We start from the raw sequence: 21,023 nt of genomic DNA, 5'->3' as shown, positions 1-21,023 counted from the left end.
ATGAAAGCTTATTTCTCATGTGGGAACATCACAAATTTTATTTTAAACAAATCTGTCACAAAGCACCTCTTCATTTATATAAAACATTAGTTAACTGTAAGGATCTCAGATGTCTCTGAATAATGGTACTTAACTCCAGAAAGTAAAACTAATCTTCAAAAGGCTAGCCTTGAAGCATAGCATGGTAGCTCAGTGAAGTTTTACAATATATTAGTGCTTTGTGTGTGATCCTACCAGGTTTGGTTATGTGACAGAGACAGCGTTACGCATGTTAAATTGAACTCGTGAACAAATCCCCATCAGCAGTGCTTCCTGCTGCAATCATGACCCAAAACATTTTTAATAACCATTTACATTTTTGATGAGTCATGAAGTTAGAAATTCAAGCCAGATTTATTAAGTTATCGTGGGCAGGCTCATTTCTGGCTGCAATCTAAGTCTGTTGTTTCTATTAATACAAAAAAGTCTCGTGTGAGTATAGCAATTGGAAAATCATGCTGCGGCCGTATAAGACTTTGGTTAGGCCGTGTTTGGAGTATTGTTCACAATTCTGGTCGCCATACTACCGGAAGGATGTTGATGCATTGGAAAGGGTGCAGAAGAGATTTACCAGGATGCTGCCTGGTTTGGAGGATATGGACTATGAAGAAAGGTTGAACAAACTTGGATGGTTTCCATTGAAGCATTGGAGGTTGAGGGAGGACCTGATAGAGGTTTACAAGATTATGACAGGCTTGGATAGAGTGGATAGTCAGAGTCTTTTTCCCAGAGTTGAAGGGTCAATTACTCGGGGGCATAGGTTGAAAAAGAGAGGTGGAAAGTTAAGAGATGTAAAGGGCAAATTTTTACACAGAGGATGATGAATGCCTGGAATGCGCTGCTAGAGATGGTGGAAGCAGATTCTATAACAACGTTCAAGAGACATCTGTATAGATACATGAACAGGCAGGGAATAGAGGGATATGGACCACATAGAGGCAAGAAAATATTAGATTAGAGAAGCATCTATGTCAGCACAGACTTGGTGGGCTGGAGGGCCTCTTCCTGTGCTGAACTGCTCTTTGTTCTATAAAAATATATGGTTATACTCATCAACTTCATGTGACCAGCATTGAAAAATGTTCCAGTAAAAGAACTATTTTTCTCCAGCTCTCATTATTCCTTCGCTGTGAATGGGCTGAATTGGACTCAAAGTGGGGGGAAACCATTGTGTTTTACTAAATCAGAGAGAAAAAAATACTGGTGGGATTCTCTGATCCCATCTGTGGCCTCTCCGCTGTAAGCCAGAATGGAAAATTTGACATTCCAGCCAACACTCCACTCACTTACAATGACAATGGACAATCCCAGCCGCGAACAAGGATGGGGGTTTCTAGCATCTAAGTATGACAATTCCATTTGAATATGTACAAATGCATAAGGAAATTACAGTATTCCTGTACATGGTATTAAAAAAGCTAATGCTATTGCAGAAACAGTACAGGTGAATACAAGTACTAAAAATGTGCTGCTTGTGAGCCTTGTGCTTCAAATGTTCTATCCTATGGTATCAATGAACAGCCAGTCTGAAGCAACAAACAGATGTAATGATTCTTATTGGATCAATATTCAACAAAGAAACAACGAAGGAGATGGAGGAAGGCACATCCCAGCCTATTCCGTGCCACAAATTAACTAATGTAACTTTCCACCTCTACTTCCTACTTTGGAATAAACCAGGAGCCATCCCAGCTTATCAAAAGAACAGTTTAATAACTCTGGTTACTTTAGATGCTGGCATCAACAGCCATCTCTCAGTTTTCAATCAATACAATAGTAAAGTGCAGAGAAAAATGATTAAACTGTTGTTGGTTTGCAACAGCAGGCAAGGTATTTTTTCAAATTTCAGCACAGTAGCATTCATCTAGACTGCTGCTCATGTCATTGAATAATTCATTAGTAAGTCAATGCCAAACTGAAAGTCAATAGAGCAATAGTCCTGCCTGCCTCGCTCTTCACAAGAGGCACAGACTATCACACCAAGAAGCTCATCCACTTCCACTTGAGCGGTTTTTGAAAGTTTCTGAAGATCACAGGGCAAGGCAAAATACCAGACATTGAAGTGCTTATCCAAGCTGGCATGTCACACCCATCAAGATAGCCACAATATGTTGGACTGGTCATGTAGCTTGAATGTCTGACGCTTGCTCATGGAGAGCTTGAGACTGCGGCACACGCTCAAGGTGGTTAAAGGAAGCACCACAAAGACATGCTGAAGACTTCACTTAGGGCTACTGATATCAACTACAAGTCCTGGATTGCTACATATATTTGGCACAGCCATATAAAAAAAATGGTGCGGTCTCCTTCACAAATAGGCATATAGCAGCAGACAAAAAACACAAGCAGCAGAAACCAAAGCCAGCAAACTTATCCAAAATCCAAATCATACGTAGTATTCTGTCCTATTTGCAGCTGAACCTTTTGGGTACAGATTGATCTGAGAGAGCACCCACTGAAACCCCACCAAATACCGCAGCTGAAGAACATGGTCATCTTTGTTTTGAAGGCCGAACAAGATGATGTAGCCTGATGGAGCATTCACTTCAAATATAAACACAAAAGGTTTTAAAAATAACTCCCATAGCCTGCCCACCTGGCTTCAACCTGTCACACCAACACTGGGCACTCCCCAACTGGCTCCACACTGGCCAAGGCCTTTGTGCAGCAAATTGGCACAAGTGGGATCCTGCAGGGAACCCAGATTGCAGCTATAGTGCTGCCCAATCAATGATTCACTTCACTGAAGACCACCTCCTGACAAAATTCAGAGGGCTCTATTTAGCCATAGCATTTGCTATTACTTGGCTTGGTGATTACTACACATGCTGAAAAAAAACCCAATCTTGCTGCAGTGGTCACACTATTTAATTATGTATACACACACACACACGCAACTAGAATCATTCAGGGCCAGAGACCACTCACACTCAGCCTATTCAAGCATTTAAATACTACCAATTAATCTCATTCCTTTGTTCTGTCATCATGGCCTTACAACTTCTTCATTCTTTAATGAAAGATCCAAATTTCCTTTTGAAAGTTAATAAATCTGATTTATTTAGATTTCAGACTGTGCGTTTCACAGCATGACTTGCTGAGCTAAAATAAAATACTCATCTTTCCTGGCTCTGATGACAATTATTCCACACTCATCTCCTCTAGTTACCACCCCATCTGCCAATGGAAATAGCTTTTCTCCATCTGCTCTATCTAATCCTGTCAATTCTGAACACTATAAAATCTCCCATTAATCTTTTCTTCTTTAAATGAATAGTCCCAGCTTCTTTTGTCTCTAGGTACAGCTGAAACCCCTCATTGTTGGTACTTTCCAAAGATCTTAATATCTTTTCTAAAGTGTGGAGGCCAAGATTGGACACAATAAACCCTGTTTTCTACAATGTGCTTCTATTAATAAAGCCAAGCATCCAGTATGTTTTCAAATTGCCACCCTTTAAAGATTTGCCTTGGTGAACCCCTGGATCTCTTGGTTTCTGCATCCCTTTAAAATTGCACTATTTAGTTTGTACTACCAAACTTTAGGGACAGCATGGTGGCACAGTGGTTAGCAATGTTGCTTCAAATGCCAGCCACTTGGGTGATTGTGGAGTTTGCACCTTCTCTCCATGTCTGTAGGGTGCTCCAGTTTCCTCCCACCATCCAAAAGATGTGGTTAGGTGGATTGGCCATGCTAAATTGTCTCATAGCGTTCCAAAATGTGTAGATTAAAGTGCATCACCCTGCAGCCCTCTGCATTAAGGTTTCACCTCCCACGTATCTGCCTTTATCATGTTGCTTGGCATTTATTCACTTTCTCCCACATAAAAATATTTTATGGGGGCAGGTTTTCCATTTTGGATCGAGACCATTAGGGTGAATGCTGGCTCTGCCCCCCCATACACATGTGGCAGCAGTCACCTGATATACATTTTATGCGGATTGTCCAATTACTGGTTAGGGAGCATGCTTGCAGATCAATTAAGGAACCACTGGAGGGCTCTTAAGACTGAAGGACCAAAAAGAGGCCCAAAAAGAGCTGCGGCTTCACATGACAGGCGTGAGAGTGAACCTCCATCTTGAAATCTTGAAAAGCTTCAATTAAAAAAATTGACCAAGGAAGTGAGGAGGAAGTGTTGGGAAATCCAATCAGCCTCTGTTTAATTTGGCTTTAATTTGTCTCTTAATTATCGTCACTAGTTACTCTTTGCTTGGGAGAAGGTAGACTTGGCCAGTTCAATGTGAGTGAGTTATCGTTGATACTTGCTTACAAAGTCAGTTACAGATTTCCCTCTTCTACCTGATCCAACCTCTACAAAAGTGGTTCATGCACACCTAGCGCCTTGAAATTAAGCACCACCTGCATCCAATCCTACCCCCATATTACAGTGAATATTCTCTAGAAGATTTCCCATGATCATTGTACATTGGCTGGACTGTAATAACTCGGTTTCTCTCTTCCCATTTTTGAACAGGAGTGTAGCGTTTGTAAATTTCAGACCTCTATCTGCTCTCTCTGAAAGATTGTGATCCAAGTCCCCAGTATTTCCACTCTGATGCCCCTCAGCAATCTGTGATGGACTATTTTTTCTTTTTAGCAGTGCAACCTGCTTAAATATATACTTTTAAAACATCATATCCAATTTCTGTACCCCCTTCCCCTTTACTGTAATGCTGGTAACGTTGTCCTCATCACAGAATATAGGGGGTAAAGGAAGCCAGTCATTCCCTCTACTTCAACAAGAAAATTTCCTTTTCAGATCTTAATCAGCCCTGATATTTGACTATCCTTTTGCCCTATGTTATGTTTACAGAAGATTTGTGTTTGCGTTTTTTGCTAGCTACTAATCTTCTCATACATTCTCTTTGCTTATCGCATTCCCTTTTGCAATTCCCCTCCATACTCAGTATTCAGTTGGATTTTGATTTTATTAACCTGGGAATTTATGATGAGCCTCCTATTCCTAATGCATTTAAATCTCAATTTCTTCAGTCCCTTGTGGTGTTGGTTTTGGAAGTTTTCATTTCTCTTCAGAATAATAATTTTGAGGACCTAAAATTTGTGGGATGGAGCAGGGGGAGAGATGGGAATAGTTGCATTTATAGCCGATAAAGACATGGAGGAGGGTGTAAATGGCAGATGGGCGAAGGAAAGAGGGTGGGGGAGACAGGTGATCTGGTGTTGGAGATCTTGATGATGTAGAGTAAAAATAAAGTCAGAAACTTTGCTCAAAGTGAAATAGGATGGCAAGGTCACAAACAACCTCTTTCTACCCGAGGCAACAGCTGGGGGAGTGATGTAGAAATTCGGCCCATCAAGGTGGGATTGGAGGTTGAAGACAATGGCTTTCACCATCCTTATGTTTAACTGAAGGAAACAACAGCTGATGAAAAACTAGATGTTGGACAATCAGGCTGAACATAGAGACAGAGGAAGGGAGAAAGCTGGACATACCAGGGTAAATCTGAAGAAACTGGGGCAAACTCCGATTTGATGTAGTTGAGGAATAGAAAAAGCCAAAATCAGAACCACAAGAGATTCTAAAGTAGAGGTCTGTGCCTTGGGATCCATGAAATGGTTTTGGAGGGGGGGTCTACCAAAAAGAGTGCTGGGAAAAACAGCTTATATCCATGAATTATTTATGAACAGGAATAAAAATGTATATTTATGAGTGCCATTTTGTCTATCTGGATCCACGGTCTCACACTTTCTTACCTCTAAACTCCTCCAGCTCTAAAACCCCGAGATCTCAACCTTCCTTCAAAACTGACCTCTTGCACATCCCTGATTTTAATCACTGACATTGGCAACCGGGCCTTGAGCAGCCTAGCCCCCAAGTTTTGAAATTTCCTCTCTCCAGCTCTTTCCCTCAACTTCCTTTTTTCAGACGCTCCTCGAAACCATCTCTTTGGCCAAACTTTTGGCAACCTGTCTAAAAACTTCTTTGTCTGACAGCATTCCCTGTGTAGCGCTGCTACATTGAAGTCATTACATATCGTTGTTGTGTTTCCTGAGACCGTTACCCAATGATTATCTCTGAAAGAGTAATCCAGTCAATAATATCAGCTGAACTGTCTATAAGTCAATTTCCCAGCACTATTTCCAGTTTGTAAATTATACCCAATTTATGCTTTTATTTGGGTAAGCATGAGAAAGTAATTCATACACTGGGACAATTCATAGTCTTAATCAGACTAGAAACTAGAACCCAACAGTGATATATTTGAGCATGGGACTTTCCACTATTTCTAGTTTAAAGTAAAAATTGCAATAGAAGAGGAATAAGGGAGATTCCTTGTGAAATGCACGTTGGTTGAACAATCACGTAGTGAAAACATAAAAATAATCCATATGTATCTCTCAACCACGAACCCCTGTATGTTCATTTTTCTTTTTAAAAAACACATTCAACTGGTTTTTGAGGTAATCAGCAGTCAAAAGAAACCCACTTATGTTTCCTATAAATCTAACACATTACTCACTTGTTAGTGTTGGGCTATCGTCACTCCGCCTATATATGCTGTGCACGCGTACCCTGCTCTACTTCGCCTGACGAAGGAACAGCACTAGAAAAGATTGTGATTTCAGAGAAATCTGTTGGGCCACAACCTGGTGCCGTGTGGTGTCTCATCTTTTCCACCCCAGTCCAACACTGGCATCCCCACATCAGAGAAAAGGTGTATTATAATTTCTGTGAAGACATAGTTGGGATGGGGTTCAATAACTGAACTAGACAACGGGACAGGAAGGGTCACCTGTCCACCAACATTAAGATGTTTGATGAAACAGGTTACAGTAAATGAGGGAGTTTTACAGGAACAACTTGCATTTGTATTGAATTCAGGAAAAGAAACCTCAAAGCACTTCAGAGAGGTGCAAGAGAAAAATGGAAACTGAGCCAAAGAAGCAGGCATTCAAAGGAGTGAAATAAAGCTTGTCACTATTATAGATTTGAAGGGACACCTTGAAAGGAGAGGCTGACAGAAGGGTTTAGCCTGAAACAAGACCATAGTAAGAGTTGTTCTTCTATTTGGAGATCTAGACCAGACTTTCAGTTCTATGATATTTGGAGGAAGTGCTGAAATTACAGGCACTAACTGTGGCTTATTCCAGAAAACAATATAAAAGTAAATCCACTCCAATGCGATTGTTCCTGTAACAGCTGGTAGCAGTTTGGTAACTATACAGAATGCCGTTTTGAGCACATCATCTCCTAAAGGGTTTACATAGGCCAGAAAAGGTAATTAATTGTTGAAGCAATAAACCAAGAACTGATAAAACCAAATGTTGGCAAAAGTTAAAACTCCTTCAATGTTAAGTAAACAGATCTGCATTAATTCGCTTGAGTGTACAGTAATCAGAAGAATCTTCACACTGGGAATTTCACTCACCACTTCTATTAGAGGGTGTCAAACTCCCTCCTGAGTACTACAGTGTACATTTGCATCTCTCTAAACAATACTCAAATCAGTTGGACGATTTAACAAAGATACACTGCAATGCTTTTTGTACAAGCCTGCGTTGCCTCTCATAACCAGGATAAACATAATACAACCTTCCTGGGAGGTTGACTTGTACAGGCCCAGAAGTAGTGCACAAATGCAATCTGTTCATCATGTGACGCATTTGGGGAGTGTGTACAAGAAAGCAAACTGATATGTTTATGGGGAGAGAATAGCTTGAAAGAAACTTATGCATAGTTGTAAAACTGCTAAATAATTAACACTATGCAACGCATTAAATGTCATATGCCAAGGTTTTTGTAACCCGTAAATATAATGTAAATGGGAGAAGACAGTCAAAATTTGACAGCTTTTTCTTTCCCTCAGGCTGCCACAGTCCTCATGAGATGAAGGCAAAATGCTAGCAACTCAGCAGGTCTGGCATTTGTGGAGACAGAAATAGAGTTAACGCTTCAGATTGGTGGTCCTTTGTCAGAACTGGGAGTGCTCAGAGATGGGACAGCTTTTAAACCAGGCAGGGAAAGAGGAGGAAGATACGGGATAGGGAAAGCAGAGACACATAAGGAGATGGTAATGGAACAAGAACCAAAAAAATGTGTCTAGAGGAGGTGTAAGTGGGAAAAGTAGAACCATTACCAATAGCCATCGTCCAATAAAAAGGGCAGGGATTTGGTCTGGAATTGTTGAATCCAAAGACTGCAAACCTTTTGAGCAAAAAGTATCTTCCTCAAGATAATGCTGAACTTCTCTGGAACAGGCACAGTAAGAAGTCTCACAAGACTAGGTTAAAGTCTAACAGGTTTATTTGGAATCATGAGCTTTTGGAGTGCTACTCCTTCATCAGGTGATTCACTCAGGTGAATGGTCATACAACATTGATCCCTTCCATTGCCACCAATGATGGGAGAAATTTCTAATGTCTGGAAATAGCTCCTGTCAGCAACTTTCTCTCAGATATCAGAACATGCTGAATGACAGGCTTGCACTGATGCCGCATCTTTCCCAAGACACTTCATAGCAGTTGAAAACCTTTGAATTGTAGTTACTGTTATGATGCAGGAACCTTTACTATCAATCACAGTGAGGTCCCATAAACAGCAGTGAAATAAATGATGACCAAATAATCTGTTTTTGGAATGTTGGTTGAGGGATAAACATTTCTCCTAGTATCCAAGCCACTTTCCTACTCTTCTTTTGATAGAGTTACAGATTTTTTTTTTAAAACATCCAAATGAAAGGGAAGATCAGCTATCAGACAAGGTCTGATCTGAAAGGCAGCGTTACAGTTACTGGAGCATTTCCTCAGGACTGCTAATGTCCTGACAATGGGGTTTGCACGCACCATGTTCTGATCTTGGCTGGTGTGCAACTACTACACCAAGGTTGACACAGAACGAAGGTATTCTTCCCACAAACCTTTAACATTTGTAAATCACCTGCACATTAAGTTTAATATTTAGTATGTTTTTTTTAAATCAGTGTTGCAAGTAGGCTTACATTAACACTGTTGTTAGTGTGAAAATATCCTAGTGGCTACACACCACTATCTATTCAAGGACACTGAGGGAGAATTTTGCGTAGCCAATGCACTTAACCAGCACATCAGACTGTGGGAGGAAACCCACCTGGATACGTACAGAACACGCAAACTCCACATAGACCATGACCTTAGTCCCTTCTGTTGCGAGACAGCAGTGCTAACTACTGTGCCACCCTGCTGCCCACATTGAAACATTAACTGAAGGTATAACTCTGCCCCTGTCAGGTAAGTTCACTTAAAATGCCCAAAGATTCTCACTGCTTTGTGGTCGACTGTCAAAGGCTGTCAGACAGGCCAGGAAAGACAAGATGAGAAGGGATAGTTTTCCTTTATAATGGTCACACCAGATGATATTATTTGTTACGATGATATGAATCATTATCGTACTGTGGTAGTGCAGAACTTGGACGTGGAGATACAAACACAAGTTCCAGAAGGATGGACATGAGTCTGGGGAGCATTAGGTTTGAGGGCTTCGCAAAGTTGGACATGCTGTTTGCAAGGATGGTGAGGTTTTTTCTGACAAAATGATGCTGTTTGATTTAAAGGATAGAGGGACAAGTGAAGTTGGAGAGAATTATTGATAATATCGTGTAACATGAGAATCAGAAGAGGAAGATGAGTAATCAGTAATTTCATAGGAATTGAGAAAGCCGGATGTGGGTATCAAGGACAAGATGAGCTTGCAAAGGGTAGAAAGGGGTGAGAGGAAAGCGAAAGATGCGAGTTCAGGAATAGGGCAGCGGGGGAAATGTGAAATAAAATCGGGCTCCCTGGACAAATGTGAGAGATCTAGCAAAGCAGCTGCTCAGACGGCAGTCAATCCTAGAGCACAGTGCTGTCTTTAGGATAAAGAGCAGACTCCAATGGTTGGCTCAAGGCTTCAGAGGGAATTTACTTTTGATAGAACGTGACAGTCACTTGCAAACATGTCCATGCCATTAGCTATCAACCACATTTTATAATGCTGGCAGGGATACACAAACACTCTTTACTGAACAGAAATCTTTAATGGCAGGTGACACCATGCACTAACACAGATGTTATGACAGTGATGGGGACTGAAGCATCATCTTGACATTATGTTCCCAAATTACTGTGTGTTGCCTGGAGGAGAGGGGTAGTGGAAGAGCACATGCAGGAAAGAGAAAGAAGCGACAAGACAAATAAGACAGAAGAAATCACCTTAGGCCATATCCGCATAGTCCGTCAAACAAAAAAGTCAGATTTCCATATCCTCATCAAAAAACCAGTCTTATCAAGACCGTGCAGGCTACAGCCTCTAACTTGGAACACCAAAGTGAAAAAGGTCAGAACCCATAAATTGTCAATGGCCTGACAAAGTCAATTTATGAATACAAAATTTGTGTTTTAAGCGATGGCAACAAATTTGAGACTCTTTGGATCCACTGAGCCAAATAGTGTTCAGAGACTGTCACATTTCACTTATTTACAACACATTTCAAGGGTAAACATGAGACTAGAAGTAGTGACATTGTGTGCATGAAGTGCATATTTTAATGAACGGTATAAATTGTGTCCATTACTCTCTCTGCAACCACCCACCTTTTGTTGATTTGCCCAGAAGAAATTTCTCTAGTCTAACAATCCAACCAAAATCCTACTAAAGGCTAACAGCATCATGGCAGCTACTATATTTTTGAGACTAAAAACTATGAAGGAACAAAACAATTTGGGAGCTCAAGTGGACTTATGATAAAACCTTGTGCACAGGCATGACAGTAATCAGAAAGGTTACGCTGGTCTGTATTACAAGATAGCAGAAGGGAAGAAAGTCTTGTCCATACTCCATCTGGATGACTGTATTTGGATCCTGAGCACCTCCCCCCAGGAAGGAAGTTTAAAGCTTATTTATTAGTGTCACAAGCAGGCTTACATTAACACTGCAATGAAGTTACTGTGAAAATCCCCTTGGCACCACACTCTGGCATCTGTTTGGGTACACTGATCATGTTTTTTGGACTGTGGGCAGAAACCAAAACACCCAGAGGAAACCCAGACAGACACAGAGAGAATGTGCAGACTTCACACAGACCACAGTGACCCAAGCCATGTATCAAACCCTGGTCTCTGGTGCTGTGAGGCAGCAGTGCTAACTGCTGTGCCACCGTGCCACCCAATGTTATTCTTGGAAACTGCTAACCAGAAAAGACCAGGACTTAAATAGGGCTCAAGCATGAGGGTGCATTACATAAAATTGGTTTGCATTCCCCAAGTTTGGAAAGTTGAGGAGTGAATGGAAGCATTTAAAATTACAGAAAGATTCTATGGAGTAGACTTTTTTAATCTTATTGTTTCAGGAGATATGGGTATCACTGGCTGAGCCAGCATTATAGCCCATCCCTAATTGTCCTTGAACTGAGTGGTTTGCCAGGCCATTTCAAAGGACATTTAAGAATCAACCATATTGTTATGGGTCTGGAGTCACATTTAGGCCTGACCAGGTAAGAAGTGGCTGATTTCCTTCCCTAAAGGACATTTATGATCCAGATGGGTTTTTTTGACAATTGGCAATGGTTTCATGGTCATTAGTCTTTAAGTTCCAGACAACTACAATTTAAGACTGGGTATGATATTTTTATTAGGTACAGTATCAAAGTTCAAAGCTGCACAGGGGTAAATAGAGTTACATTATGTAAGAAATGAGAGTACCAAGTAGGTTAGAGGGCTCAAACCTACTTTGCCATTGAGATTATGGCTGAACTTTTGCTTCAACTCCACTTTGGGTCCTTCAGTTTTAACAAGCTATCAATTTCTTAAATAGACTCAACTACTGAGCATCCACAGATTTGAGAGATCAAGAATTCTAAAGAATCACAAACTTCTGAATGAAGAATTTCTTCTTTATTTCAGTCCTAAAGGCTGACCCCGAAACCTGAGACCAAGCCTCGTTCTCAACTCTCCAGCCAGGTAAAACAGGCCGCTCAATAACGACCCTGCCTTGCCCTCAAAGTAAAACACGCAGAAGCTGGAAATGTTAAATAAAAACAGAAAATCCTGGAAAGACTCAGCAGATCTGGCAGCATCAGTGGAGAGCGCAAAACAGTTAAAATTTTGAGTCTGTATGACTTCTTCAGAGTTCTTTCAAATTTAAATTTCAGTGAGGACATCTGTCATTCTCCATACTCCAGAGTAGAGGTTTGATTTACTCAGTGTATCATCATAAGACAACCCTCCCATCCTAGAAGCCAAATCCTGTGATTTTTCATTGCATAGCCACTAAGCGTATCTATCCTTCCTTAGGTGCAAGTACTCAAGGGTGCAGTCACACTAAATCTCAAAAGTAGAACTGCAGGAAGACTTTCTTACCTTTGTACTCCAGAATTATGCTTCTTTAAAATAGATACAAGCATTTTCCCAATGGCTAATGTAAAAAAACTGGCCTGGAGCTCTTAGCTTTCTCGCTTCCTTTCTTGAAAACAGTGTCATATTTCCTACCTTCCAATCCACTTGGTATGCACCAGAAACTAGGGAATTTTGGAAGATCATAGCCATTGCATCTATTATCTTTGTTGCTAACTATTTGTTCAAGGATCCTAAGATAACATAAGAAATAGGAGCAGGAGTAGGCCATCTAGCCCTTCGAGCCTGCCCCGCCATTCAATAAGATCATGGCTGATCTGTCGTGCCTCAGTTCCACATTCCCGCCCTCTCCCCATAACCCTTAATCCCCTCTCCTATCAAAAACCCATCAACCTGCGTCTTAAAAATATTTAGCGAGGCAGCCTCCACCACTTCAACGGGCAGAGAATTCCAGAGATTCACCACCCTTTGAGTGAAGAAGTTCCTCCTCAACTCCGTTCTAAACCGCTCCCCCCCCCTTTATCTTGAGGCTGTGCCCCCTAGTCCTACTATCCTTTCTGAGCGGGAAGAGTCTCTCCACCTCTATCCTAGCCATCCCATTCATCATCTTATATGTCTCAATGAGATCTCCCCTCATTCTTCTAAACTCTAACGAGTACAAGCCTAGTTTATTCAGCCTCTCCTCATAGCTCAACCCCCTCAACTCCGGCATCAGCCTAGTAAACCTCCTCTGCACTCCAAGGCCGAAATATCCTTGCGTAAGTACGGCGCCCAAAACTGCACACAGTACTCCAGCTGCGGCCTCACCAATGCCCTATACAGCTGCAGCAAGACCTCCCTACTTTTATATTCAATCCCCCTCGCTATGAAGGCCAGCATCCCAAACGCCTTCCTGACCACCTGCAAGCTGGGTTTTTGCGACTCATGCACAAGGACCCCGAGGTCCCTCTGCACCGTCGCCTGCTGCAGTTTTTCGCCACGTAAGTAATAATCCTTCCTACCATTATTCCTACCAAAGTGGACCACCTCGCACTTACCAACATTAAATTCCATTTGCCAGTTCCTGGCCCATTCGCCCAGCCTATCTAGATCCTTCTGCAGACTCTCCACACCCTCCGCACAATTTGCCTTTCCACCAATCTTGGTGTCATCAGCAAATTTCGACACCCTACACCCGGTTCCCTCCTCCAGATCATCTATATAAATGGTAAATAGCTGAGGCCCCAGCACCGACCCCTGGGGCACTCCACTACTCACCATCCGCCAATCCGAATTGCACTCATTGACCCCCACTCTCTGCCTCCTATTTGACAACCAATCCTCTATCCACGCTAACACCCTACCCCCAACTCCATGTCCCCTGACCTTCTGCAATAACCTCTTGTGAGGTACCTTGTCAAACGCCTTCTGCAAATCAAGAAGGCCATCAGACTCAAAGTGTTGTGTGACAAGCCCAGCTGAGATTAACACTGGGCAAATCAGATCCCAGAGTGAAACCTGACTTGATAGATCCTAATTTTTAGGAACCTTAGAGGAAAATTAAGAAACGCATTCTCAGGAGTTTGCTGATGGCTATTTAATAAAAAAAATTAAGAAAAATGAACTATATTACACAGGACAAAAAAGGTTGGAAAGATCTCAGTACAAACACAAGGACATGATTCAAATATCCTCTATTCCTTCACCCCAGCTACATCTTTACAGACAGTACAAATTTGGAAAGAAAAAAACAACTTGCCATATCTAATACTCATTAGCAAGTAAACTGCAGTTGGACACCCAACACCAGAACAAGTGACAGATCTCACAAAGAAAGATTTCATGAATTTCTCAATCCACCCAGAGGTCTGTTACACCAAATCTCACTAAAAATCTGACTCTCGTGAGGATTTTCAATCTCCACATTTAAAGAATTCGCTTTCAAATTTGTTCCAAATGTCACACCCACTTGGATGGTTTCAGACATCCCCTCCAGGGTTTCAATCTCAACTCGAGACTGATTTCCTCTGGATCTCTGCATACACTCAAACTTTGCCATCAAGCACACTTGATTTTTGGCCATACCAAGCAGTGCACCATTACTTAAGAGTCACCAACCATCGGCTGTCCTCTTGGATCTTCAGCCTTCTCGAGTCCACGTTGGTTCAATCCGCTCCCCCCGTGCTCTCTAATTTGGAGCCTATTGTTCTGCTCTTTCTCTCTATTTTGTTTACTCGGATCTGTTTCTGATTGATGCCCTTGCCCCTTCTCTGGGACCTTCTTCTGCCCCACTCCCAGTGTCATGCTCTCCGCGACACCTTCGCTTGAATGGTGTTTCTCTTTGGGTCACCTGACCTGCAATTTCACACTGTTTCACTTTTCTTTTCTGCCTGTGCATATGCATAGGTTAGTTCACAGCTGAGAAAAATGGACAAACTACACTTGTGGATTTTACCCGCAGCACATGCGCAAGGGTCCCAAGACCCGCTGGAACCTGTGGCTTCCAAACTCCAAATTTCAACTTCAAAACCCTCCCCTTCAGAAGAAAGCTTCATTACAGTAAAGTGTTCTTTACACTTTCATTATAAGGTCGTATCATCTAATTCTAACAAATTGCTTATTACATGCTACACAAACAACATTTTCTTTTGGTTTCGGATATACACATGCCTTTTGCAGAATTATAAAGATTTAACCAAAACACAAATCAAAACAAATATGATTAGCAGAACTTAAATCTCAGAATTATTGCAACTTGCATTTTTCCTACAGCTTTTCTTTAAATTCTGAATACAACACAGTCAGTTATATGGTTTTGGATGTAGTCTTTTGAAGGTCTACCTAAGGTAGTGAAGATGTGTTAAAGTTTTCCTCAGCAACATATTGAACATAAGAACATAAGAAATAGGAGCAGGAGTAGGCCATCTAGCCCTTCGAGCCTGCTCCGCCATTCAATAAGATCATGGCTGATCTGTCGTGGCTCAGTTCCACATTCCCGCCCTCTCCCCATAACCCTTAATCCCCTCTCTTATCAAAAACCCATCAACCCGCGTCTTAAAAATATTTAGCGAGGCAGCCTCCACCCCTTCAACGGGCAGAGAATTCCAGAGAGTCACCACCCTTTGAGTGACGAAGTTCTTCCTCAACTCCGTTCTAAACCGCCCCCCCTTTATCTTGAGGCTGTGCCCCCTAGTCCTACTGTCCTTTCTGAGCGGGAAGAGTCTCTCCACCTCTATCCCATCCAACCCAGTCATCATCTTATATGTCTCAATGAGATCTCCCCTCATTGTTCTAAACTCTAACGAGTACAAGCCTAGTTTATTCAGCCTCTCCTCATAGCTCAACCCCTTCAACTCTGGCATCAGCCTAGTAAACCTCCTCTGCACTCCCTCCAAGGCCAAAATATCCTTGCTAAGTACGGCGCCCAAAACTGCACACAGTACTCCAGCTGCGGCCTCACCAATGCCCTATACAGCCGCAGCAAGACCTCCCTACTTTTATATTCAATCCCCCTCGCTATGAAGGCCAGCATCCCATTCGCCTTCCTGACCACCTGCTGCACCTGCAGGCTGGGTTTTTGCGACTCACGCACAAGGACCCCGAGGTCCCTCTGCACCATTGCCTGCTGCAGTTTTTCGCCACGTAAGTAATAATCCTTCCTACCATTCTTCCTACCAAAGTGGACCACCTCGCACTTGCCAACATTAAATTCCATTTGCCAGTTCCTGGCCCATTCGCCCAGCCTATCTAGATCCTTCTGCAGACTCTCCACACCCTCTGCGCAATTTGCCGTTCCACCAATCTTGGTGTCATCAGCAAATTTCGACACCATACACTCGGTTCCCTCCTCCAGATCATCTATATAAATGGTAAATAGCTGAGGCCCCAGCACCGACCCCTGGGGCACTCCACTAGTCACCAACCACCAATCCGAATAGCACCCATTGACCCTCACTCTCTGCCTCCTATTTGACAACCAATCCTCTATCCACGCTAACACCCTACCGCCAACTCCGTGTCCCCTGACCTTCTGCAATAACCTCTTGTGAGGTACCTTGTCAAACGCCTTCTGAAAATCAAGACAGACCACATCCACCGGCTCTCCTCTATCCACCGCCCTAGACACATCCTCATAGAACTCCAGTAAATTTGTCAGACACGACTTCCCCTTAACGAAACCATCTTATATTGCCATTTTGTCATCTGGTTTCAATCCTGCTGGTATGTTTTGAAACTAATAGTCTGGTTATTGTTCCCTCTTCTAAAAGGGATGTATGTAATAGATCTCTCAACGTTAATACAGAACATCATGGAATTTTTCTTAACTCTTCTCTTCTGAAAATGCAAACACGCTTTCAAATCATTTACATTTGCAACAGATTCTGTGAATCTGATCGGCAAACAACTTCAATGTTATTTTAACGTAGAACATAAAATATTACAGCACAGAACAGGCCCTTTGGCCCTCAATGATGTGCCGAGCTACGTCCAATCCCAAGATCAATCTATCCCACTCCCTATAATTTTGGTGTGCTCCATGTGCCTATCCAATAACTGCTTGAAAGTTCCTAAAGTGTCTGACTCCACTATCACAGCAGGCAGTGTATTCCACACCCCAACCACTCAGTGAAGAATCTACCTTGGACAACCCTCCTATATCTCCCATCATGAACCTTATAGTTATGCCCCCTAGCAACAGCTACATCCACCCGAGGAAATAGTCTCTGCACGTCCACTCTATCTATCCCTCTCATCATCTTATAAACCTCTATTAAGTTGCCTCTCATCCTCCTCTGCTCCAAAGAGAAAAGCCCCAGCTCCCTCAACCTTTCCTGATAAGACTTACCCTCCAAACCAGGCAGCATCCTGGTAAATCTCCTCTGCACTCTCTCCAATGCTTCCACATCCTTCTTATAGTGAGGTGACCAGAACTGAACAGAATATTCCAAATGTGGTCTCACCAACATCCGGTATAGTTGCAGCATGACCCCACGGCTCAAACTCAAACCCCCTGTTAATAAATGCTAACATACTATAAGCCTTCTTTACGACTCTATCCACTTGAGTGGGAACTTTCAGAGATCTGTGGATATGAACCTCAAGATCTCTCTGCTCCTCCACATTCCTCAGAACCCTGCCGTTGACCCTGTAATCTGCATTCAAGTTTGTCCTACCAAAATGAATCACCTCACATTTATCAGGGTTAAACTCTATCTGCCACTTTTTGGCCCAGCTCTCCACCCAATCAATGTCTCTTTGCAGCCTGCAAGAGCTCTCCACCTCATCCACTACTCCGCCAATCTTGGTGTCATCAGCAAATTTACTAACCCACCCTTCAGCCCCCTCTTCCAAGTCATTGATAAAAATCACAAATATCAGAGGACCCAGGACTGATCCGTGTAGTACACCGCTGGTAACTGGCCTCCAGTGTGAAAATTTTCCCTCTACCATCACCCTCTGTCTATGAGACAGCCAGTTACTTATCCAATTGGCCAAATGTCCTTCATCCCACACATGCTTATCTTCTTCATGAGCCTAGCGTGGGGAACCTTACTAAAATCCATGTATACAACATCAACTGCTCTACCTTCGTCCACACACTTAGTTACCTCCTCAAAAGAATTCAATCAAATTTTTGAGGCAGGACTTACCCCTCACCAAACCATGCTGACTATCCCAGATTAAACTGCATCTTTCCAAATGGTCATAAATCCTATCTCTCAGGACCTTTCCATTAACTTATCGACCACCGAAGAAAGACTAACTGGCCTATAATTACCAGGGTCATTCCTATTTCCTTTCTTGAAAAGGGGAACAACATTTGCCAAACTCTAGTCCTCTGGCACAATCCCCGTGGACAGTGAAGACCCAAAGATCAAAGCTAAAGGCTCCGCAATCTCGTCCCTTGCCTCCCAAAATATCCTAGGATGTATCCCATCTGGCTCAGGGGACTTATCGACCCTCAGGTTTTTCAAAATTGCTAATACATCTTCCCTCAGAAGATCTACCTCCTCCATCTTATCAGCCTGTATCACGCACTTATCCTCAAAAAGATGGCCCCTCTCCTTAGTGAGCACTGAAGAAAAGTATTCGTTCAACGCCTCACCTATCTCTTCTGACTCCATGCACAAGTTCCCACTACTATTCTTGACTGGCCCTAACCTCACCTTGGTCACACTTTTATTTCTCACATAAGAGTAAAAAGCCTTAGGGTTTTCTTTTATCCGACTCACCAAGAACTTCATGCTCCCTCCTAGCTCTCCTACGCCCTTTCTTTAACTCATTCTTAGCTGCCTTGTAACCCTCAAGTGACCCAACTGAACCTTGTTTTTTCATCCTTACATACGCTTCCTTTTTTCTCTTAACAAGACATTCAACCTCCTTTGTGAACCATGCATGGTTCCCTCACTCGGCCATTTCCTCTCTGCTTGCCAGGGACATACCTATCAAGGACACGCAGTATACGTTCCTTGAAAAAGCTCCACTTTTCATTTTGTGCCTTTACCCGACAGTTTCTGCTCCCATCTCGTGCTCCCTAATTCTTGCCTAATTGCATCATAATTACCCCTGCCCCAATTATAAACCTTGCCCTATTGTGTGACCCTATCCCTCTCCATTGCAACAATGAAGGACACTGAATTGTGGTCACTATCTCCACAGTGCTCTCCCACAAACAAATCTAACACTGAGGCCAGTTCTTTACCCAGTATCAAGTCCAATGTGGCCCCACCTCTTGTCGGCTTATCCACATATTGTCAGGAAACTCCCCTGCACACACTGTACAAAAAGTGTCCCATCCGAACTACTTGACCGATAAAAAGGTTGCAATCAATATTTGGAAAGTTAAAGTCACCCATGATAACTACCCTGTGACCTCCACACCTACGAAGTCTGACAACACCAGGTTTAAGTCCAACAGGTTTTTCCTTTCTTGAAAAGAGGAACAACATTTGCCACTCTGGTGTTGTTAGACTTCGTACTGTGTTTACCCCAGTCCAACGCCAGCATCTCCACATCATGACCTCCACACCTATTCATAATCTGCTTTGCCACTTCCTCCTCCACATCTCTATTACTATTTGGGGGCCTATAGAAAACTCCGAACAACGTGACTGATCCTTTCCTATTTCTAACTTCAGCCCACATTACCTCAGTAGGCAGATCGCACTCGAAATGCCTTTCAGCAGCCGTTAAACTATCCTTGATTAACAGTGCCACTCCTCCACCTCTTTTACTGCCTTCCCTACTCTTACTGAAACATCTATACCCTGAAGCTGCCAACAATCATTCTTGTCCTTGTTCTAACCAAGTGTCTAATGGCCACAACATCATAGTCCCAGGTACCAATCCATGCTCCAAGTTCACCTTAATAATTCCTGATGCTCCTTGCATTGAAGTAGATATACTTCAACCCACATCCTATCTGCCTATACACTCCTGCGACCTTGGTACCGTCCTCAGTACCTCGCGACCCTCAACACTGGCTTTTGGACTACATCTCATTTTCCCAACCCCCTGACAAATTAGTTTTAACCCCCCCCCAACCACCGAAGAGCAGATGCAAATTTCCCTCCCAGGATATTAGTGCCCCTCTGGTTCAGGAGCAAACTGTCCTGTTTGTACAGGTCCCACCTTCCCCGGAACGTGCTCCAATTATCCAAGTAAATGAAACCCTCTCTCCTACACAATCCCTGCAGCCACATGTTAATCTGCACTCTCTCCCTCTTCCTCAACTCACTAGCACGTGGCACCGGCAACAAACCAGAGATGATAACATGCTTTACTCTAGCTTTCAGCCTCGCTCCCTAAATTCCTGTTTTAAATCCCCGTCCCTCTTTCTACCTACATCATTGGTACCAATGTGCACCTCAACCTGCAACTGATCCTCCTCCCCGTTAAGGATCCTGAAAACATGGTACGAGTCATCATGGACTCTTGCACCCAGGAGGTAACGTACCATCCGTGAGTCTCTTTTGCTGTTACAGAACCTCCTATCTGTCCCTCTAACCATCGTGTCCCCAATTACTACTGCTCTCCTCCCTTCCCTTCTGAGGCACAGGAACAGACTCAATGCTCGAAGTCCGGTCACTCTGGCTTACGAGTGGTAGGTCATCCCCCTCAACAGCATCCAACACAGAATACTTGTTGCTGAGGGGAACAACCACAGGGAATCCCCCCCACTGGCTGCTTCCTCCCAGCCTCTCTCACTGTCACCCATCTATTTTCATTTCTCGGAGTCTCCAAATCCCTGAAGCATTTTATCGATGATCACCTCTGCCTCCTGAATGATCCAAAGTTCATCCAGCTCCAGTTCCCTAACGTGGCTTTTAAGAAGCTGGAATTGAGTGCACTTCCCACAGGCGAAATCAGCATGGTCACTGACGGTATCCCTCATCTCAAACATCCTGCAGAAGGAACATTGCACTGCTTTCGCTGCCATTCCCTCTAGTTAAAGAGAAAAAAAAGATCTTGCCTGATATTCCTCTAATCTAAGGGGGTAAGGAAATAAGTGAAAAAAGAAAAAAGTAGAAAGCTTCCCTGCTCTCACTCCAAGCCTTTCTTTAAAGGTTAGAGGAGATGGGGGGAGGGAGGGGACACTCGAAGTCTAGAGTCTCAGGTTTCCTCTCAGTTCAAATTTATTGGGGGGGAGGGAAATAAAAAAAACCTTCCCAAGTATCAC

At 42.9% G+C, this 21,023-nt stretch overlaps 1 protein-coding gene and 1 long non-coding RNA gene across 11 annotated transcripts in view; one reads left to right on the top strand and one right to left on the bottom strand.

Moving 5' to 3' along the window:
- Window positions 1-21,023, bottom strand: part of LOC145348869 (ETS-related transcription factor Elf-1-like) — a 153,318-nt gene that overhangs the window by 33,026 nt on the left and 99,269 nt on the right. The gene's annotated exons all lie outside the window — the stretch shown is intronic.
- Window positions 11,956-21,023, top strand: part of LOC145348871 (uncharacterized) — a 46,282-nt gene continuing 37,214 nt past the window's right edge. Inside the window, exon 1 of the long non-coding RNA XR_013888027.1 lies at window positions 11,956-11,971. This is a non-coding gene — a long non-coding RNA (uncharacterized LOC145348871). The remainder of the gene's footprint in view (window positions 11,972-21,023) is intronic.

This window comes from Carcharhinus amblyrhynchos, chromosome 10 (assembly GCF_965287045.1).
Source record: "Carcharhinus amblyrhynchos chromosome 10, sCarAmb.v2.hapA, whole genome shotgun sequence".
Lineage (NCBI taxonomy): Eukaryota > Metazoa > Chordata > Chondrichthyes > Carcharhiniformes > Carcharhinidae > Carcharhinus > Carcharhinus amblyrhynchos.
This window is presented reverse-complemented; position numbering and strand designations above follow the sequence as displayed.